We start from the raw sequence: 20924 nt of genomic DNA, 5'->3' as shown, positions 1-20924 counted from the left end.
TGTTCAAAGTTCTCCACCAGCTCAGACATTGCCAGTCTGCAATTCCAATTTGAACGACCCGCAATAGAGTGGATGAACCACTAGGTTAGAGGACAGGATTCTCAACCACATTTGTGGCAGAGCACTCCGTCCACCACATCCTAAATAAGGCCCTAAATACCTAACAACTGCAAAACGGAAAGGGTGGATAACTATAAAGATATATGAAAAAGTAATGGGTGGATAACTGTACAGCTATATGGAAAGAACTAATGGATGGATAACTGTAAAGATAAATAGAAAAAGTAATAGGTGGACAATTGTACAAGTATATGGAAAACATAATGTGTGGATAACCATAGAGACATATGGAAAAAGTAATGGATGGACAACTTATACAAATATGTGGAAAAGCAGAAAGCTGGGTCATTATACAAACATATGGAAAAAGTCATGGGAGGATAACTATTTAGACAGAAAATGTAATGGGTGGATAATTATTCAGACATATGAGTAAGTAATAGGTGGATAACTGCATGCCCATGGAAAAAGCAATGGGTGGAAAACTATACAAACAAATGGAAAATTAAAAGGTGGATAACTATACAGAAATATGGGTGGCAACCCCTTGATGTTTTTGCTGTGGTGTGCAGTCTTTCTTGCATGGCATTTATGTTAATACACAAAATTATTCTCCAAACACATAATATAATGTTGATTAATATAAAGCATTTACTGGGTCGTGAACAACGTGAAGCACAAAAGGTAAAAAAAGTTAAAGAGTCAATTGCCATAAGACAGCTCTGCAATCCCTTGGGGTAACTCAGAGATGCAGGAAATCTAGGATATGGCAGATGAAGATGAACTGTTTGTGTGATAGCCGGAAGCGGCGAGTTCAGATAAAGAAAAGTAAATGAATGTGTTGAAGACAGAGTTATGCTTTGGCAGACAGGGTACTCCATCACAAACTGACGGCTATCCGGTCTGCTTTATTGGAAATGTCATTCAATGTAATTAAGGCTCCCAAAACAATGTGTTTCCTGCCTATATTTATTTTTAAAAGCTGAAAAATACTGAAGATTATGCTTCTAATGAGTGACTTTCCATGATGTCTATTGTGAATTCCAAGACAACAGAGGAGCAGATAGACATCATGGGGAGTTAAAAAACAGGTTAAGATAGCTCTACGTACAGACATATTGTAAAATATATTTGTAGTAAATTGCTAATATTTACCTGTCCGTGTAGTGGTTTGCTATATTTGGGAGCTGAATTTGCTGAAACTTGACAGGCATCACAGTACGAGTGCATGTTTATCAGTTATACTTATTATCAGACCACAAAATAATAATACATAAATACTATTAAATTGGTCGAAAAATAAACACGGATGAATACAGGCAGAAATGTTTAAAAGAAAAATACAATAAAACCGGTAGCCTTGATATAATGCTCTTGCAATAAGACAGGCCGCATATTCGTCATGGTTATTACAGAGTAACCTGTCCACCAAAGTTTAAGTCAGCCAGGGCTTAATTTGAGCCAGTGGTTTCTGGTGCTCAGCACCGGCACTTAATCATCAACATCAGCACTTTTCATGACCACCAGTTAATGACACTTTCAACTACGTTACGATGGCGGGCGGACATCAGTCCGACCACCATCAATGCGGTGCAGGGACCGCCCGCCAGACGTGCGGCAGTCCCACCACACATATTAGGATGCGCCCACCATACGGGCGGGCACATCCTGGGCTTTTAACAGTGCGGACGGTGCTGCTGGCTGCAGCACCGTACGCAATGTTAAAAGTGCTTGCACTGCATTTCCCTGCACTACGTGGCATGCACCACGCAGTGCATGCCTCTTGGTGCATGGAAATGCAGGGGGGGTACCATGGGTACCCCCGCAGCGCACCCCCCCTACACAGAGGGGGCCCGCAACGGGCCCCCGAATCCAGCCACCGCCCGTCTTTTTGCACCGGGATGACAGCCGCAAAAGGATAGGTGGAAAGGGATTTCGTAATCCCTCGCACTGCTGCCCTATGTCCTGGTTCCATAAGGCGGGCGGAAAAGGACCGCCTTGCGGAATGGTGGTGGACGGACCAGGGCCGGCTTTAGGCATGTGCAAGCTGTGCACCTGCACAGGGCCACCAAACCCCAGGGGCCACCACACCAATATATATCCTTAATATAATAATCCTTTGAGGATGGATACATATTTGCGTGGCGGCCCCTGGCAGGTATTTGGCGGCCTCCGGCTCTGTTCCACTTCCAAACACCCTGACCCTCCCCCCCCACTCTTCACTGGCCTCTGCGGTCCGCCCTGCCCAGACCCCCTCTTCCGGGGCCCCCTACCTACGCTCCCTGCCCAGGGCCTCCATGAGAAAAAAAGCCGCCCCCGGACGGACTTTCCGTCCGCCGCGAACACATTGGGATTCCAACCGCCATCCTAATTTGGTGGTGGGAATTTCCTGTGTGATGGCGGAAGGACCGCCACCGTTGGCCCGGCAGTGGCAGTCCTTCTGCCATCAAAATGAGCCCCTAAGTGATTTTTCCAGAATCACAGGATGTTGAGCACATGCCAGAGGCTCGAACCCGGTTCCCCAGCTCAAAAGTCGGCAGCTCTGTTCCTTTCCCCTCCTTTCACGTTTGGTAGTGGTTCTCTTTTAGGTGGCGCTAACAGAAGAAATGGGCTCAGGCCCGGACTGGCAATTCCGGGCACCGGGCAATCCCCCGGTAGGCTGGATGGGGTGGGGGCCGGTTTTATGACAGGGGGGGCCGGTTCTGTTGCTGGGGGCCGATTTGGCCGTGTCGGACCACTCCTGCTAACAAAAATTGCTTTACCTTCCATTCCTGCACATTGCCGCCTGAGCACAAGAATTCTAAGCATAAAATGCTGGTGCTCAGTCCGTCCGTGTCCGTGACGTGAGCAGTGGCCTGACCCGCCGGCCGATTTCAATGTCATTAAGGCAGCTGGCAGATCATGCCTGACTCATAACTGAAAACCCATCGGACCATGTCATCATAATGACGTAGACGCTTGCAGATATCAATGCTTTCGTTTAGTTCAGCCTTAGGGTGGGTGGGGTCTGCAGTCTGCTTTAGCTCATGCGCATTGGGGTTTGCGCAATTAAAAGTGCGCGTGACTCTGAGGCGAGGAGGAAGCAGGCATTGCTCGCTCTCACAGGCAAGACATACCCCATCATTTAATTCCCCCTGTCTGCACTGCCGCCTGCAGCCGCAGGTGAGTCTATTTATGACTGGGCCAGACACCGTCCAGTCGTTTAACTGCATGTAATCCTTCCTGATCCTCGTCTTGGGCTGGCCTCCTGATCCGAGGATTGATCATCTAATGAGTGGTGGCCGTGGCCTAGGCCCTTGCCCCTTAGGCCCCTTTTGCTTTTCATTCTGGCCCGGCAGTCGTGACAGACAGTGCCACGGTGGCACTGTCTGTCACGACTGCCGGGCCAGAATGAAAACCAAAAGGGGCCTAAGGGGCAAGGGCCTAGGCCACCGCCCTGTTCCGCAGCCTGCGCAGTAGTGGCTTTTTGTTCTGAGCAGCCAGCAGGGGTGGAGCGAGGTGGTGGCAGGCCCTAGGCTCAGCCTGGCTCTAGTCTAGGACTAGGCCAGGCTCTGCCGCATTATTCACCGGCTTAGATAGTTTCTGGGCATACAGGAAGCGCTCTAAAGAGGTGGAAGAGTTCTCTATGAGACCGCCGTCCTACAATGGGGGGCCGTACAGCAGAAGACGTGTCTTCCTAAAAGTGGCCGGACCCTGCTGATAACCCCCATTCGGGACTCTGACAATGGGAGAAAGTGGGGGTGCCTGCAGAGAGGGGGCTGAGCGAAATTAGGAGGACCCTCCTTACGCCCACCTGCTTAATGTCGGTTGAATGCAAATACACCGCGTGTGACTACCCCTTATGAGACCCCGAGCTGCGGAGTGAGAATACAGTTTGTTTTAAGGGGCCTTGATCTGTGAATCCCAACCGCAGGCATACCTATACAATAAGGGGGTTTGGCTGTAGGGGCTACAGTGGGTCCTATGTGAATCAACAAGGGGCAATTCACTTATGGAACTTCCGCCTCGTAAAAGTGTTGCCCGAAATTACGCGTTATTACTAAATTCACCAAAACTGAATGAAAGTTTCGACATTTATATGCAGAAAAAGGTAGGGTTTCCGAAAATGTATTTCCTTTGTGAGAATAACGTAATCCTTGATTAACTAGGTATTATTATTATACACTGTTATTTACTATGAGCTCTGCGTTCTTCTTATTGGATACTTCCTTCCAATAGTCCAGTATATATATCTTGAGAAATCACTGCTTACTGCCTCACTGGCACTTCTTCCATGTTGCAGTCACTCGGTCTCCAAACTGTACAGGTCCTGCCAGCACAGGGCCTAAACCGAGGCAGACACAACGTCTTACCCTCACAGTCAGAACTGACTGGAGCTCAGTGTGCGCGCGCTCCTTCACTTAAACCGATGTATGTAAGCATCAGCCACCACCTGTACCTTTTGGATTTGGACAGTGAGCAAGACGTTCTAAAGTACAGCCCCAAGGTAGCGCCATATTGAGTTGGGTAATACTTGTAAGGGCGCTGTCACTTCCATGTTGCTAGGGCAGATCTCTCTCTGTCTGTATTTCCCTGTCGCTGGCTATGCGTGAATTTGTCTGTCGGCCTTTCCTGCTCACTCTCTTAGCCTGCGTCTCTTATCTCTGTCACTGGTTTAATGTTTCTCTGTTTTTGTCTTCCTTTCACTTTCTCTGTTACCATTTTGTCTCTACCCCTCTTCCTGTCTAGATCTCCATTTCTGTCTAACTTTGTCTCTCACTGTTTCTCTCTTGCTCTGTCTCCCCTCTCTCCCTCGCTTTTTATGTCTCTACTTGTTGTCTGTTCATCTCTGTGTCTATGTAACTTTTTTCTCTATCTTGCTTTATCACTTCCTCTCTGTCGCACTCTCTTTCTCTATATGGTATTGTAATTGTATATAGCATTTATCACCCATGATGAGTCATTTAAGCGCTTTACACCAGGCAGCACGCAACCCCGGAACCCAGGGCTAGTGGTAAATCGAGTGGTGGTTGTTGGTGACTGCGATTAGTTATGTACTCTCAAGGAGACCATCCATCACCCAGGAGCCACACAGCCTTCCCTCATCACTGTCTACTCCATCCACCACCCAACCCCTGTCCTGTTCATCTTTGCCTCCGTGTCACACTTCTTCTCTTGTCTCCAGCATCCTCCATCACTTTACATTTACCCTCTTCTCGTCCCTCGCGCACACGTCTCTCTTTGTCTTCATTCTCATCATGTTTTTGCTTTTCCTTCCTTTCTCTTCCTCCCTCTCCTTCCTTCCTACATCGCTTCTCCTTCGCTCTCACTTTTAGACTGTCGCTTATCGTTCCTCCCCCTGCCTGTCTCTCCTTCTCTTCCTCCATTCTCTCTTTCCCTTTCACCACATCCCTTTCCCTCTTTCTTTTTTCCCTCTCATTTCCTTCTTCCCTGTACAGTCCACCTCTCTCCTCCGCCTCCACCCCTCTGGTTCTCTCCACCAGCGTTATCGCCTTCTCCCTCCTCAGCCGCTTCTCTTCTCCCCTCCACCCTCAATGTAAACACTTTTTTCTCTCATCAGTGGGTTTCCTTCGTCCCACCCGGCCCTTACGTCCATCTCCTCTCTTGTCTTATTTATCTCACACCCTCTTTCACTCCATCCCCCTTCCTTTCTTCATCCCTCATTCCTTCTCTCACTTCCTTCTCTGTCCACTCTCCAGTCCTATCCCTCACTCCATTTTTCCCACAGGTGCTTCCTGCCTCGTTTCCATCTCAGCCCTCACCTGCCCTCTCTTTTCTCGTTCTATTTTCCTGTGCCTATTTCATTCCCTCTTACTCACCCTTCCTGTTTCACTACACTGCCTATCACACTCTCTATCTCCACTGCCTTGTTTCTCTCTCTCCCCCCCTCCCTCACCTTTCCTCCTCGTCCTCTCTGTCTGGCTCTGTGTGTGTGCTCATCTCCTCCGAGCCCCCTCTCTCTGACTTTCCCTTTTCTTCGCACTGCTTGTCTTGTCCTCCCCGCCCCTCGGCACTCTTCCTCAGGGCCCCCTTCCAGTCTCCCTAGCGGCCTCCCACGACCCTTGCCACTCTGCCTGGTCTCAGTGGCTGCGAGCTGCTGCAGTCTGTGCCCATGGCTGTCTGTCTTTCCCTCACTGACCTCACACAGTCAGGGCTGAGCCCGTCACTCACAGGCTAGGCTGAGAGGAGGGCGCACACTTGCACTGGGCTCCTGTCTGCAGAGGACACAGCAGCCCCACACTCTGGGCTGGGGGGAGGTGCGATGGCTAAGTTTGCGCTGCCGCCCTTCACGCCCGTGAACATTTGCATGTTCTACCTGAATTCAGTCTTTAATTATCCAGCCAATATGGTCAGGTGTGCCCTCCCCTCAACCCAGCCAATATGGTCAGGTGCGCCCTCCCCTTAACCCAGCCAATATGGTCAGGTGTGCCCTCCCCTCAACCCAGCCAATATGGTCAGGTGTGCCCTCCCCTCAACCCAGCCAATATGGTCAGGTGTGCCCTCCCCTCAACCCAGCTAATATGGTCAGGTGTGCCCTCAACCCAGCCAATTTTTTTTCTTTTGGTTGCAAAATTTAAAACGTTAAATAATACTTGTGAGAAAATGTATTTGGTACTTTGGCTAATGGTGCTTGAATACATTATTGGACACGGGGGTGGGACACAGAATTAAAAAGTGTGAAGATCATTGGTCAGATGATAAGTAACTGAGCTTTGAAATCAACACCAAACGTATGACACAGTTCAAATAATTCCTTCTCTCTCTGTGCCTACAAATTAAAATCAGTGCACCTGTGTAACGCACGTATGTGTAAAATCTAGTGTACTGTGCAGAACTCTACACATGTTCCAACCCTTCCCTCTCATCCCCCGCACGTGTTGCAGCCTGGCAGACTCCTTTAAGCACTGACTGCACAGCTTTTCATCTGAGCTGTGGAGCACAGGAGACATTGTGGTAAACACGGCTTAGTGGGTTAATGCATGTGCTGGTGAGCAGATCTCTATGTCGGGGGAAGGATTAAGACATTTCAGAGCGTTAATGTAGCTGTTGTGAAGCTCACTAACCTCCAGGTTCCAATCCGGTAAAATAGCATAGAGGTTAATGCACCTGCTGCAGAGTACCACCAGGGAACAGACTTTAACTCGGCATATATGAAAGATTTTAGGTGGACAGTCCTTATCTGGCCCTCCGATTCTAAGGTCCTTAACTTTACAAGCAAAAATACTGGTCAGGCGTATGAGTGAGTTCAGGTTGTGGGTGGGTGTTTATGATGGAACACGATTGATAACTCTGCAGCTGAGGCTGAAGAAGGGTGAGTTTCTTTCAGTTCCTGTCAGCAGGTTACACAGGTATTCAGACTGCATGCACATCCCATCCTTGGCCTCTCCATAGAGCGCACAGAGCGATGGTCTCATATGTTCCAATTATAACTGTTGGGAAGTGTGTGAAGGAAGTACACAGCTGTCAAAATATAGACCGTGCCAAAGGAATAGAAATGAAATGCTTCCAGGTGTGTGGGTTGAGTGTGGCAGGGATGGTGGAGTGGAGAAGATAAAAGCGGGTATATACAGAAGGCGAGAGTGAACGAAATGGCGCAGAAGAGGAAAGAGATGGCACAGTTTTGCAAATACGTGAAGCACAGATGTTAGTTCCTGTGTTTTTAGCCATACCCTTCCTTACATAGACCACGACTCTTGGAAAATATCTCTAGTTCTACTTCTACGGGGGCTGGTTTGGAAAAATTTGCCAGGGCTGCTTTCAGTTCCCAGTCCGGCCCTGAATGGGCTGGTGCAAGCTGTCTCCTAACGAGAGCACTGACACTTACTTTTTTTTTTTTTTTTTTACAAATTAACCACTGGTCAGATTCTGAGTTTGTGTCACGAGTGTGTCACTGGACACACACAGAATCTGCGCGACCCTAGCATGGGCACAGGCACGCTGATTCAGAGTGTGTCGTAAGTCGGGGAGGCTGCGTGTCCTCATTAGAACCAGACCCCACGTGACCGGCTCAGCCCCCCTGATTCCCTCAGCAGCCCCCCTCAGCAGCAGGCCTCGGCGGCGCTCGAGTTTCCTTATAATGAGCCGCAGGAAACATTGCAGTTCCGAGCTGGGTCGTCATCCAAAGTGTTATTAATGAGCCATGACGCGCTTGTTCTGATATCATTTTACATGTGGTATTCTGAGATCAGAACGTGGTTTACACCTCCTTTCGCTTTCCCCCCTTCTTCTGATGGAAAAATAATCGTTTTTGGACTGCCAGTGCGGGCGCGCGAGGATCCAGCCACGTTTCTAACTCGGTGAAAGAGCGTCTTTCAAGTGGAAGAAGTAAAGCTGATAAGTACTTTTCCTGTCAACGTGAAGATTGCCTCAAGTGATGTCCGTTTGAGACGTCCTGATTGGACGCGGGACGCTGCCCCCGCGCTGCGTTACGGACAGTACCCACCGGGGCATCCAATGCGTGACCTCAAAACAGGGTCTTTTGCACTCCTACAAGCTGTGTAAAATCGAATTTAAGTTTCTCCCCAAGGTACTGCAGCACTTACGGAAAGTAATTGCTCCTGGCTGCGAAGTGTTTGCAGCAGCTGCAGAAAAACAAAGTAGCAGTATTTAAGAGCAGACAACCTCAAATCTGTGGGATAGTTTAGTCCACCAATCAGCAGCCCGCAGATACCCTATTTGTTACAGGAAGCGCCCCATGGATGCAACGGGGGATTGGTATTACAGAAGGGGCCGCAGACACTTGCGTGGGTCACTCTGTAAAGTGGAACGTGGCGGCACGCGGAACGCCGTCGTGCAGTCCTCAGAGAGCATTCCCTACTTTGCATGTGGGCGTGGTCTCATGTAAATGAGAGGGTGTATTCGCCGCCCCTGGTTTACAGATTGCAGGTTTGCCACTCCACAGGTGACAATACACGTTATTGGTTATATGGCCCACTGCTTCTATCTTCACGTGGCCCATCAGAATTGAGGATAGATGGGTGAATATTTTCCAACCCTGGTTTTCAGGGATCCGCACCTATAGTGCAATATACACTTACTTATAGATTTTAAAGCAAGCCTGCTCTATTTATTAATGAAGAAGCAGCTAACCAGCCTAATACTACTAGATTGCAACAGAAACTGGCTCTGCTGTGGTCACTGTTGCCCAGGAGGATATTTATTTAGACTGTAAAACAGTTCCTCGTCTTTGGCAAGTCCCACATAACTCTGTTGACCCAGGCCCTGCAAAAACTTCTGACATGCCTGGTCTGTGGTTGCTGCATCCAATTGGGGGTGCGCCTCTTGTAGATTGGTACTTTGTGCCATATTTCCTAACATGGCAACTTCAGCCTGGCTCCTTGGATTAGGCAGTTTGCTGTAGTTTGAGACCCCAGGTGATGTGATCATATATTTCCTCGACACAAACTTTTTTGCACATTACTGATGAGCATGGGACACGCCCACCCACTTTGTGCTAATGATAAAAGGATATATATATATTTTAACGGGCTGGGGGTGGTTCTGCAAATACTATTTTGCAAAGGATCATTCAAATTGAGCCTATTAAAATCACTACCACATGGCCCACTGTTTGCTATGTGTACCAAAGCACTCTGAAGTGGCTTCAAGGCACCATGCTTAGTGCAGCATAAAACGAATAAAGTATGTTTTGAGGAGTAGTTGGACATTTTTATTTCAGTCTCACCTTCTAAGGCATCTACAGAATTGGCCCACTATACATCAAGAAGAAAAGACATAAGTAGACTAGTGGTTAATTTGAACCAGTGGTTGCCCTTGGGCCTCTTCAGCATTTATTGTTGGCCCCTTCCATGGACCAAAGTCTGCAGGCCTCATGAAAAATGTCCCAGGCTGTTTGTCTGTCCTAGGCTCACCCAAGTGAAGGCATTTGTGGCCACTGACTGCATTCATGCACGGATGGACAGGGTGGATTCGGCCCCAAACAATGTTGTTGACCCCAAGAGTAAATCAGAAGCATGTATCCGCCGATTGGTCGATTGCAGAACAAGCAAAAGAGCCTGTGCTGAAGTCAGCCAATCAGATCGCTGCTCAGTGCCTGGTTCAGTCACCAGATTGAAGCTGTAAGGTAAGAGCTCGAGCAGGTACAGCAAAGATCTCGGCCTTTTGACTAAGATCAAGTGTAGTATATGTTCTTATCAGTCTGAAACCACTGTTAAGTGGGAATAATTCAGAATATTACTGGATCTATGACCTTGACTTGGAGCAAAATAAATTTGCATCATATATTCAAATGTATGCAAATTTCCTGGCAAGGCACTCTGGACATTTCGGAGCAGGAGGAAGGACACCAGCATTCTGGTGCCAGTTTGCACAGTAGGGGCTCAGAGTAGACACCCCAAGGACCGTGTGGTCATCCCCTAGAGCTTGGAAACGTTGCGCTACTGATTCACGCTATCGTTTAACATCCCTCCTAACACCCTTCACAGGCCTGTCAGCAACCAGATCTCTGGCGAGGGGACTAATGCTTAGGCGGTAAACACCTTTAACCCACACCTTAGCTCTTGGGAGTGTCTGTCAGTGTTTCTTGCACAGAAGGCAATTTCTCTCTACTTGATGGTACAGGACAGGTAACACCCACAGGCATACCGGTAATCCTCTGGTCATCCACGTGAGAACCCGGCAGCTGAGGGGGTAGCACCTATGGAAACCACCATTGAAGACATGGACACTGATGCCACGGTAACCATTGAGGAAGGCATCCCCAGCGAACACCCCAACGCCCAACCTCAACCCCCCTGGGGAGGGCAGCAAAAAGACAAGTAGGGCGAACCCCTCACAGAAGAGCACCAGCATGGAGTAGGCTGGTGACAAGAAGGCACCAGGGCCAAAAAAGGGGAGACTTGAAAACCCCACTGCTGCCAGACCAGAGCCCAAGTGAAAGGGCGAGGAGGAGACCAGACTGGGGATAGCCCACGAACCCTTTATTGGGTACAATCTCACCCGCAGGCACGCCCAGGTCATGCGGTAGGAGGTTAAGACCATGTGTGTGCTACATAGAGACCTGTTCATCAGGCGGGTGGGATCCTAGCTGGGTGGTGCGGATCTGCTAAGCTTCAGCATCAGTATGGATTTTCCTCTTGCACTTCATCACCCGAGCCCTCTGCAGGAAGTACTGGGAGTTCTTCCAGGGAAATACAGAGTAAAAAACATAAAACACCTTCAACGTTTTGGCAGGATGGCAGCGAGCATCAAAAGAGTAGAGGATCACGGTGGTGATGACAAACGCCCACATTCCGTACCGGGACATTGCGTCACTTCTCCAAAAACATGGCACCATCGCGAAAAGACCCATCAAAGGCCGAGACAGTAGAGGTATATGGAAAACGACCAGGCAGGTGATCATCAACCTCCACAAAGTCCCAGCAGGGAGGGACGGACTGAGACATCCCGAGGCAAGCTTCTACCTAGGAGCTGACGATGGCAAGAACAGATATCCAGAACAACCTTTCACCTGTAGGAAGTGCCAAGCCATGTGACACAAAGGTGTAGACTGTCCAGAGAAGTTCTGCAGGATCTGCAAACAGACCGGACAGGAGGCAAGTGGATTCACTGGCAAAAAGATGTGCAACTTCTGCAAAGGAGGAGCCCACACCTACTACCAAAGGCCCATGCAGTGACAGCAGTGGGAGCCCCATCCCCGAAGACTGCCATATCAAAGCTGGACCCTGAAGCCAACGCCAAGATGAACGCCCTCCTGAAGGCTTCAAGGAAGGAAGTAGAGAGGAAGCCAGAGCCAACCAGAGGTGGCACTCTGAAAGGACTGGTCCTGAAGGAGCAAACACACCCAGGACACAGCACCCCTGACCGAGACTGCAGACGTAGCTGAAGACCCCCACCGCGAGGGACCATCCAAGGAAGGAGCATCACAGGACGTACCACAAACGGAGTGCAACAGGAGACAGAATCAATGCCAGAAGCTGAGGCCAAGGAGGGAGAGGAGAGCAAGACTCCAGTCAGGGTGAAGGGAAAGATGAAAGGGCAGTATCCCAAGAAGGAGCAGTAGGAAGACAGCAGCGGGGAGAAAGAAGGGAAAGAGGAAGAATGGAGACAAGTGATGGCCAGAGGCTGCGAGCAAGTGCAGAAAGGAGAAAGAAAAGAAAGAGGAAAGGCCACAGGCTACAGCCAAGGGACAACAGGCACCTCCACAGGAAGCACCACTGCCCAAGTCCAAGCAGTAAGAGGAGATGAAGGAGGAAGAAGGGAAGGACCACGTCCTCATACGAATGGGCAGGAAAAGGCAAAGGAAGGAGGACTTCTACACCACCACCAAATAGAAACTCATCACCTCCCAAGCCGAGCAACAGGATGAAGAGTGCATCACCATCGACTCCGATGTGAATGATGAAGAAGACATGGGGGCACCCCGGGGAGCAGAAACTGCCCATCTAGTCATCACTCCATGAACTACACCAACAACTGGCATTGATGATACCCACCGGAACCCCACTAGTAGGTGTAAAGTGGACAGATATCCTAGACGTAGATACTGAGGTCCTCATCTGGGATATGGAAGACAATAGAGAAGAGGGAAACAAGAACCAGCAGGCAGATCAGCACCAACAATAGAGGTCCTCATTCCCAGTAGTGTTTTTTACCCAGACATGACAGCTGGTGCTGATGCAATGACCATATCATTGTTCACCCTAATCGGGAGTGTGAAGAATCAGGCCAGGTGGGTTGGTACATTGTGATTCCTGGCTGCCTAGAACCGAGATCTGCGGTCTGCAAGAATACAGGATTCCGTATGCCAAGTCGTACAGCCAGCTTGAGCGGCTGTGGATACACAGGCCATGTTTGTGGTCTGGAGGGAACGACTGCAATTCATCTGGAGTCTCCATTCTGATCAAGGGGAGGCAATTTACCACAGACAGGGTTACTGTGCAGGTCAACCACAGAGCTCGGGTCATGGACAGCTCGTGGTCCAGTGAGCCTGTTAGGCTTATCATCTATGCACTCCCCTGGAGAAGAAAGAGCAGCTCGAGATGTTCAGGGTGCTCAGATTGCAACTTGTGACCTCCGGGACCATACTGTCGGGTGGTGTTTTCAATTGCATAGTATAGATGGATGGACGCATTGGGTCAGACTCAGCGGTGATGGATGTGACATCCAGTCTGTTGGTGGAGATCATAGGTGAGGGGTCCCAGTGGGATGTCATCGGATGCATAGGGCCGAACACCACAAAATGTTCCTGGAGTAGGCAGGACGGATCTGTGCGTTCACAGACCAACTTCCTATTCAACTCTCCAACAGTAAAGCCTAGGCAAAGCTTCATGTACGCTGTCCACTTCTCTGACCACAGAGCAGTTTCGAGGGGTAATTTACAGGGAAGTTCCCCACTGGCCCAGGATTGTGGATGCTGAACTGCTCATTGCTGGAAAACAAGGAGTAAGTGGTGAACCTCAGAGTTGCGTATGTTGAGTGGAGGGAAATGAGGACCTCTTTCAATCCGCCAGCGAGTGGTGTGAATGGGTGAAGGAAAGGTTCTGGAGCTTCTTCCAGATGGCAAGCAGAGCAGCTGCACAGGAAAAGAAGAGTGACTTCAGGAAGCTGCAAAGCAAACTGCAGCAACTGTATAAACTCGCACTCAGGGGATGGGACGTGTATGACAAACTGGAGGAAACCTGAAAGGGCTCTTAGAGCACTTCAGGGAAGAATCCAAGAAAATTATCTTCCGGACCAGAACTGAGAACCTTGAGAAGGATGAGAAATGCAACATGTTCTTCTTCAAGAAACTTCACTCAGCCCACACACCGCTGGTAGAGCTTCAGGACTCAGACAGCAACCTCCAAAGTGGGAAAGAGCACATCATGAGAGTTGTGAGTGACTTTTATGTTGAGATCTATTCACCAATGTTGTCAGAAAGTTCCCAGATGGACAATTTCCTGGAGGGCATCTCAAAGACAATAGGTCCAGAAGAGAGAGCAGACCTGAATGTGCCCTTCACCTTGGAAGAGCTGCACTTGGCTGCCATGACCTCCAAGAGATGCAAGACACCTGGAAATGATGGTCTCACATTGGAACTTTATGTCAAAGTGTGGGACCTGATCGGGCCGAACTTGCTGGACCTCTACAAGGAATAAGTGGGCAAGGGCAGTATGCAGCAATCCCTGCATGAAGGTATGATAATGTTTTTGAACAAACAGAAGGGAGAGAGAGAGAGAGAGAGAGAGAGAGAGAGAGAGAGAGAGAGTGAGAGAGAGAGAGAGAGAGAGAGAGAGAGAGAGAGAGAGAGAGAGAGAGAGAGAGAGGACCTCAAGAACTGGAGGCCCAACTCGCTCTTCAATGTGGACTACAAAATCCTAGTAAAGGTGATGGCAAAGATAGTTCACCTTGACCAGTCGTGTGGGATACCTGATCAGCAAATTGTGGACAGTCTCTCCCTGGTCCGGAACATGGTCGTTCACCTTGACCAGTCGTGTGGGATACCAGATCAGCAAATTGAGGACAGTCTCTCCCTGGTCCAGAACAGGATCGTGTACGTCAAGAGCCACAATATTCAGATGGCCTTGGTCAGCCGGGACCAGGAAAGTTAATTTGACAGTGTATCCCATGAGTTCATGAGTCGGATACTCAGAGCACTAGGACTGGGCAACTTCTATTTCGACGTGATGACCAGAATGTATAGAGATATCTCTAACACGGCATTGGTTAATGGATGGAAAGCCGACTCCTTCCCCATTCGGTCAAGTTTAGGCTGGGCTGTCCACTCTCACCTCTTCTGTTCATTTGTATTATAGAGCTCCTCGCCGAACGCATCAGATAGAACATCGAATATCAAAGGAGTGCAGCAACGGGAAAGGCAAAGTGAAGAGCTCTACATGGACGGCAGGAACTGGTAGGACTTCTATTGCATTTGGAAAGGAGTCATGAGCAAAAATCAGCAGTGCCAAGTAGGAACCCTACTCTTTGGCCACAAGACTATCAAGCAGGATTTCCTGAAGATCCTTGGAGTTTGGTTCGGCGAAGAAGGTGCAGTGGAGAAGACATGGAAGGAGAGAATGGTAAAGACAATGCAGAAGCTGGGACTCTGCAGCCTCCAGAAGCAGATGACCGAAGAGAAGTCTTTGGTCCTGTGGAACAAGACCCTGCCAGAGTTCCAGTATGTCGCTCAAGTGTGGCTAGTGTAGCCTTGAATGGCATGGATCATAACTAGAATGATCTTCTGCTTCACCTGGAACTTCAAGATAGACAGAGTGAAGAGGGAGGTAATGTTCAAGACCTACTTGAAGGCAAGAAAGTGCCGGACATCCCCTCCATCCTGAGGGTATTCTTCATGTGTCATTACTTGAGGAGCACCCTGAGGACCAAAGATGAAAGCCACGCTGGCTTTCTGATGGCACGCTTCTTCTTGTTGCCACCATAGAGTTCGCCACGAATGGCCAGAGTGAGTGAGTGTCATCACCTACAACTGGGATACTCCATGGTTCTACAAAGAAGTGGAAAAGTTTGCCAAACAGTTTGGTTGGAGTCTTCCGCCTGAACCAGTGGACTACAAAGATCATCCAAAGCCAGATCCGTGAGAGGTATGTCAGCGAACCGATCATCGCCCTCACATGTTATGTTAGATGTTATGTTAGATACATTTATAGCGCGCTCAGCTACTCAGAAGAGTGTCCCGGCGCGTGCAAGGTAAAGACACGAAGTGACAAGGAATTTAAAAAAGAAATGTTTTAAGTTTTTTTTAAAACATAACGTGATCCTCTATACTCTGGAGCGCCAAAGTTAAGGCATTCCAAGCCAGACTAGCTTTCTTAAACAGTGAACAGCGACCTAGCCTGTGGTGGTTAAATCTGGCGGTCTGCAACAAAAATTGCGAAGAAGAGCGCAGCTGTCTTGCAGGCGTGTAAAAGACAAATCTTTTCTGAAGGTCGCTAGGGCCAGTATCATGCAGGGCCCTATGAGCCATGGAAAGCATCTTGAACTGAATTTGAGAAACCACCGGGAGCCAGTGCAGGGAGCGCAGATGCGCACGCACACTACACAGTGTAGACAGGCCTAGCAGGAGTCTAGCGGCAGCGTTTTGAACAACCTGCAGTTTGCCCAAAAGATAACCAGGAGTGCCCACATACAGGGCATTCGCGTAGTCTAAGCGAGACAACATCAGTGCGCAGACCACTGTTTCTCTAGCTGGTCCTCAAAGAAAGGGAAGACATTTTTATAGGCTTTCAAAGTACCAAAGCACGTCCAGACAAGTTTCTTAACTTGTGTCGATAAATTCAAATTTTCATAAAAGCATATGCCAAAATTGTTCACAGTGGTATTCCCTGTGCTAGGCATAGGGAATCCGGGGGCCATAGCTTCACTCTGAAGTCGTCTGGCAAGGTCCCATACGAAAGAACCTCCGACTTCCCTTCGTTGCACTTCAACTGGGCTTGAGCCAACCACTGAAAAACAGAGGCGAGACAATATTGAGCCAACTTCACTGAGGCGTCATCCCTTCCCCAAGAGAAAAGCAACCGCGTGTCGTCCGCATAGGCCATCCCCTTAGCCCCCAATGACTCCGCCAGTAACACCAGCGGAGTCAGATAGATGTTAAATAAAAGGGGACTAAGTGATGACCCCTGCGGAACGCCAGTAACCAGCTGCTGAGGTTCAGAAGTACACGGGGGAGGCAGACCTGTTGCTTTCGAGCTTCAAGGAAGGACCTGATCCACCGCCAGACGGCACCAGCAACGCCAATATCCGAGAGGCGATTAAGAAGTAGCGCATAACGCACTGTGTCAAACGTCGCCGAGAGGTCAGGCATCACCAATGCTGCCCTCCCGCCGGCATCCAGACACTCGCGTATTTCCTCTGGCACCTCTACCAAAGCTGATTCCGTGCTATAAGACACCCGGAACCGTATTGAACTGGATGCAGCAGGCCAAGAGACTCTACGAAGTTGGTAAGCTGATTGGTGACCACTTTCTCGCAGACCTTGGCTAAGCTAGGCAGAAGTGAAATAGGCCTATAGTTCCCGGGTAGTGCTGGGTCTAGCTACAGCTTTTTAAGGAGCGGGAGAATCAATGCTTGCTTCCACGAAGTTGGAACTATGACATCGCTGAGGGACCTAATAATGATTTGATTAACTTCCAGGTTAATAGTGTCCGCAACAGCGGCAAGAAGTCTAGCCGCACATGGGTCGTTAGAAGATCCCGATTTCAAAGCTTTAAGAATTTTTAGTGTGGCAGATGGTTCCACCGGCGCAAAATTGAACAACATATTAGACGTGCCAGACATCAGCAGCACCGAAATAGTGGCTGTAGGCCCCGCCTCAAAGACGGAAAAGGAGGCTTGGATGTTACGAATTTTGTCCACAAAAGACTGAGCGAGCATGTCACACCAGATGGTTGAGACAGGCATTGCTCGAACCAATGCGCTGGGGGCTATGAAACTGTAGACAATAGCAAAAATCTCCTTAGAGTTGTTATAAGCCTGAGCAATCCGTGAGGCGTAATAAAAGCTTTTAGCAGCGACAATAGAAGTGTAGTAACTTCTTTGTTAAGCCCTAAGAGCCAATTTAGCTGCTGGACTGAAGTGCCTAGAGCGCCACAGCAGACCCCGTGTGGGGGAACGTCGCATCCAATCACCTGACCAACCACCACAAGGACATCGCCTGGATAGCCATCCAAGGAAGGATGCCAGTGATAGCCTACTTGCATGCAAGAGGGCTCAACCGACACAAGTCCTGCCAGAGAGGGTATACCACAGACGAGACGTTCTACCATCACTTCTGGGAATGCATTATGTTCAGGACCTGCTGAAGGTCCTAGGAACAGAGCTTAAGGCCTGCATATCAACACCATGCATCATCACGGACTCAGTAACTTATGATCTGTACCCAGGGACACATGCACTCTGAGATCTCCAGGACTGCTGGAGGCTCCTGTGCTGCTTCAAAGATAATCTTCTATTTTCCAGAAACTGGCTGGTAGTAGGGAAGAAAGAGACATCAAGCCTGGGCTGTCAGAAGATGATCCACAGTATCCTGTCGGACTATGCAACACTGGACGGATCAGACAACAACAGTGATTACAACACCTTAGGACCCAAAGGGGTCTCCTTGTACCCTTACACGGGTAGGATTGGAGGGGACACTAACCTTTTTTCCTTCAACCCAGGAAAAGGTTGGCGGCCAGGGAGAGGGGAAATTGTATGAAGACAGGTGTAGCAAATGTAAAGTGATGGAATGGAATATTTTTGACTACGTGACTTTTTTCCTTAACAGGTAAAAGGTCAAAGGTATAGCTTGTACACTTGCTGGCAAGTTTGTTACCTACGAAAGAATGGGTCTTTGTGGAAGGTGACCATTGTATGTATCTGAACCTATGATGCTGCAGTCTGTGATAAGTAGTTTTGTAAAATTGTATGTGGGAGCTGAAAATCCCAACAAACAGAGCATGACTGGACAAAAACGGCAGCACTGCCTAAAGCGGCATGGGTGACATTAAAGATCATAAGGATGCCAAATTTCTAAAGTTTACACATTTGCCTTGTCCATTTCTAAATGTATTGCTTCTTCCACGTGACAAACCACACAAAAGCAAGTTCTGTTTTACAGAATTGCAATAACTTAGTCACATCATGCATGAAAACAAGCACTGACCATGCCATTTATTTTGGCTTTGGAAAAGTGAATAGGGAAAATATTTTTTTACTGTGTACACTAACAGGCAAGACAGGGAAAGCAAGAACAACAGAATGGAAAATGTGAGTGTGAGAGAGAGGGTGAACAACAGTGTGCTAGTGTGTGTGTCAAGGTGGGAATTTGAATAGGGTAGGAGAGTATGATTGAGTGTGCGCGAATGTGTGAGAGAGAAAGTGCATGTGAGAGTGTATATCTTTTAGGTGTGAATTTTGCCTGCGGCAGAGCACCAAGTGGTAGAAACATGTTCAGTTAGGAGTCGTGCAGCAAAGTAAATTAGGCCCTGTCAAGCATTTTCCTTTAAATGTGTCATTATTTTTTAGGTTGAGGACTGAAGTCTGCGCTTGCGCAGTCTCCGGGAGGAGATTTAATGATGGGTATGGGGGCTTGAACCCGCCTCTCTACTCCATTGGCTGGCTTCCTAAACAGAGGCCAGCCATTGGAGGAGAGGGGCATCACTCCGGTCAAGCCCCGTCTCTTTCGGATTCGGGGGCGTGTTTTTTTGCGTTCTTTCGACTGTGACGTCATCCGAACTCAAAAACACGCCCCCGAATCCGAAATTTTCGGATGTTTGCGGCTGCCATTTTTTTTTGTGCTGTTTTTTCTTGTCTTGTTTTAATTTGTGTTCTAATTTATTTAGCGCGCAGTCTCGGCTGTCCACATCATTCTGGTACTCGGTGCTGAGGGTCACCACCTGGGTGTTCAACCCTTCACCCCGCCATGCCCAGCTGCCACACGGACTGCCTGGAGCGGCCCCTCTCCCGGGCCTTTGGCCGGCTGGGCGCACTGATCGCCAGGCATCCCTGGTGGTTCCTGCTGGTGCCCGTGATGCTGGCTGAAGGGCTGGGAGCCGGGTTCTACTTCTTGCCCCAGAGGCTGTCCAATGACATCGAGGAGCAGTTCACACCCGTCGGGGGCCCGCCAAGAGTGAGAGGGCTATCACCATAGAACACTTCCCTACCAACAACTCCGGGCTCTTCTCAGTACAGAGGCTGTACACCGAGGGCACTTACGCCTCCCTCATTGCGGTGACCAGATACAGCAATAACATTCTGACCCCTGCCGCCTTCGAGGAGCTGCTAAGGCTGGACCGGATGGTGAGAGCTCTGCGTGGGTCCAGCATGAACCTGACCTTCGAGCAGCTCTGTGCCCGCAGCGGGGGCTCCTGCGTGTCACCCAACTCGCTGCTGCACGAGGTGCTGGGCAACCCCGCTGCCATCCAGAGCCTCAACATCACATTCCCCATGTTCCAAGGAGCATCAACTCCCGGGCCGCAGTTCCTTGGCGCGGCGCTAGGCGGCGTAGAGCTGAACCCTGAGTCTAAACTGGTGGAGCGGGCCAAGGCCGTCTGGCTGGTGTACAGCCTGCCGGAAGAAGCGCCCGGGGAACGGGAGCAGAGCCGCGAGTGGCTGCAGAGTTTTCTCAGTACCGTCCCGGGCGAGCTGAAGGCCTTCCACTTCAAACACATCGCGGTGAGGAGCATACACGTAGTACTGTATCCCAAACGCGTGCTTGTTATCCATAGACTGCAGAATAATGATGCTTTTTTTGTCGCCGCTTATCTGATTGTACAAGTATTGATGCCATTGTCTGATTCATGAATGTTTGCAAGCCATGTAAGAGTTGTAGGTCTGTCATAAAGTAACATAACAAACTGCTTGAAAAGCATACACGGTTTAAAAGACTGTTTGAGTCGCGTTGGGTAATTTTTATATCACCTGTCATTCACCCACACTCAGTCGAGTAAGGATGGGACGACATATCTGTAAGTTAAGCGGCAACAGTCCAGTAAGAGCGCTCACTTTACTGTACACATCGCTGCATATAACTAACATCAATACTCCTTATCGGCTAATTAACTTTACAACAAAGTGTGTCACAACACAAGCACACGCAGGTACGATATTTCATATTCTCATACTGGTACAGTACAGTATTAAATCAGTTTTCTGAGAAAGGCTATTTTCATGCAGCGCTTCAAACCACACATCTGCAGTTTCAAGGCGTTGTAAATCCCAGGCGACACTATTAACTACTCTAACGGTACTGCGCCCAAATGGTAGATTCGCCTAGATTTCTGTAAAGAAAGCATCGCATTTCTGAACGCGACTGAAAACGATGATCTTCAAATGGGTCACTATACATTTACTATTAGAAAAGCTTCAGTTCCCTCGAGTGCCTTATTTTCCTTTTCATAGAGCTTAAGACCGCAGTTTATCTT

The 20924-nt window shown here is 49.0% G+C and overlaps 1 protein-coding gene and 1 pseudogene across 1 annotated transcript in view; one reads left to right on the top strand and one right to left on the bottom strand.

Moving 5' to 3' along the window:
• The window catches only part of LOC147666673 (collagen alpha-1(XXVI) chain-like), a gene marked incomplete at its 3' end in the record, with an annotated part of 663130 nt that overhangs the window by 138544 nt on the left and 503662 nt on the right, over positions 1 to 20924 (bottom strand). The window lies entirely within an intron of this gene.
• On the top strand, positions 10170 to 10326 carry LOC147666674 (U2 spliceosomal RNA; annotated as a pseudogene).

Source organism: Lissotriton vulgaris, unplaced genomic scaffold, assembly GCF_964263255.1.
Source record: "Lissotriton vulgaris unplaced genomic scaffold, aLisVul1.2 SCAFFOLD_669, whole genome shotgun sequence".
In the NCBI taxonomy this organism is placed as follows: domain Eukaryota; kingdom Metazoa; phylum Chordata; class Amphibia; order Caudata; family Salamandridae; genus Lissotriton; species Lissotriton vulgaris.
Note: the sequence above shows the minus strand (reverse complement) of the source record. Positions and strands in the feature narration are given on the sequence as shown.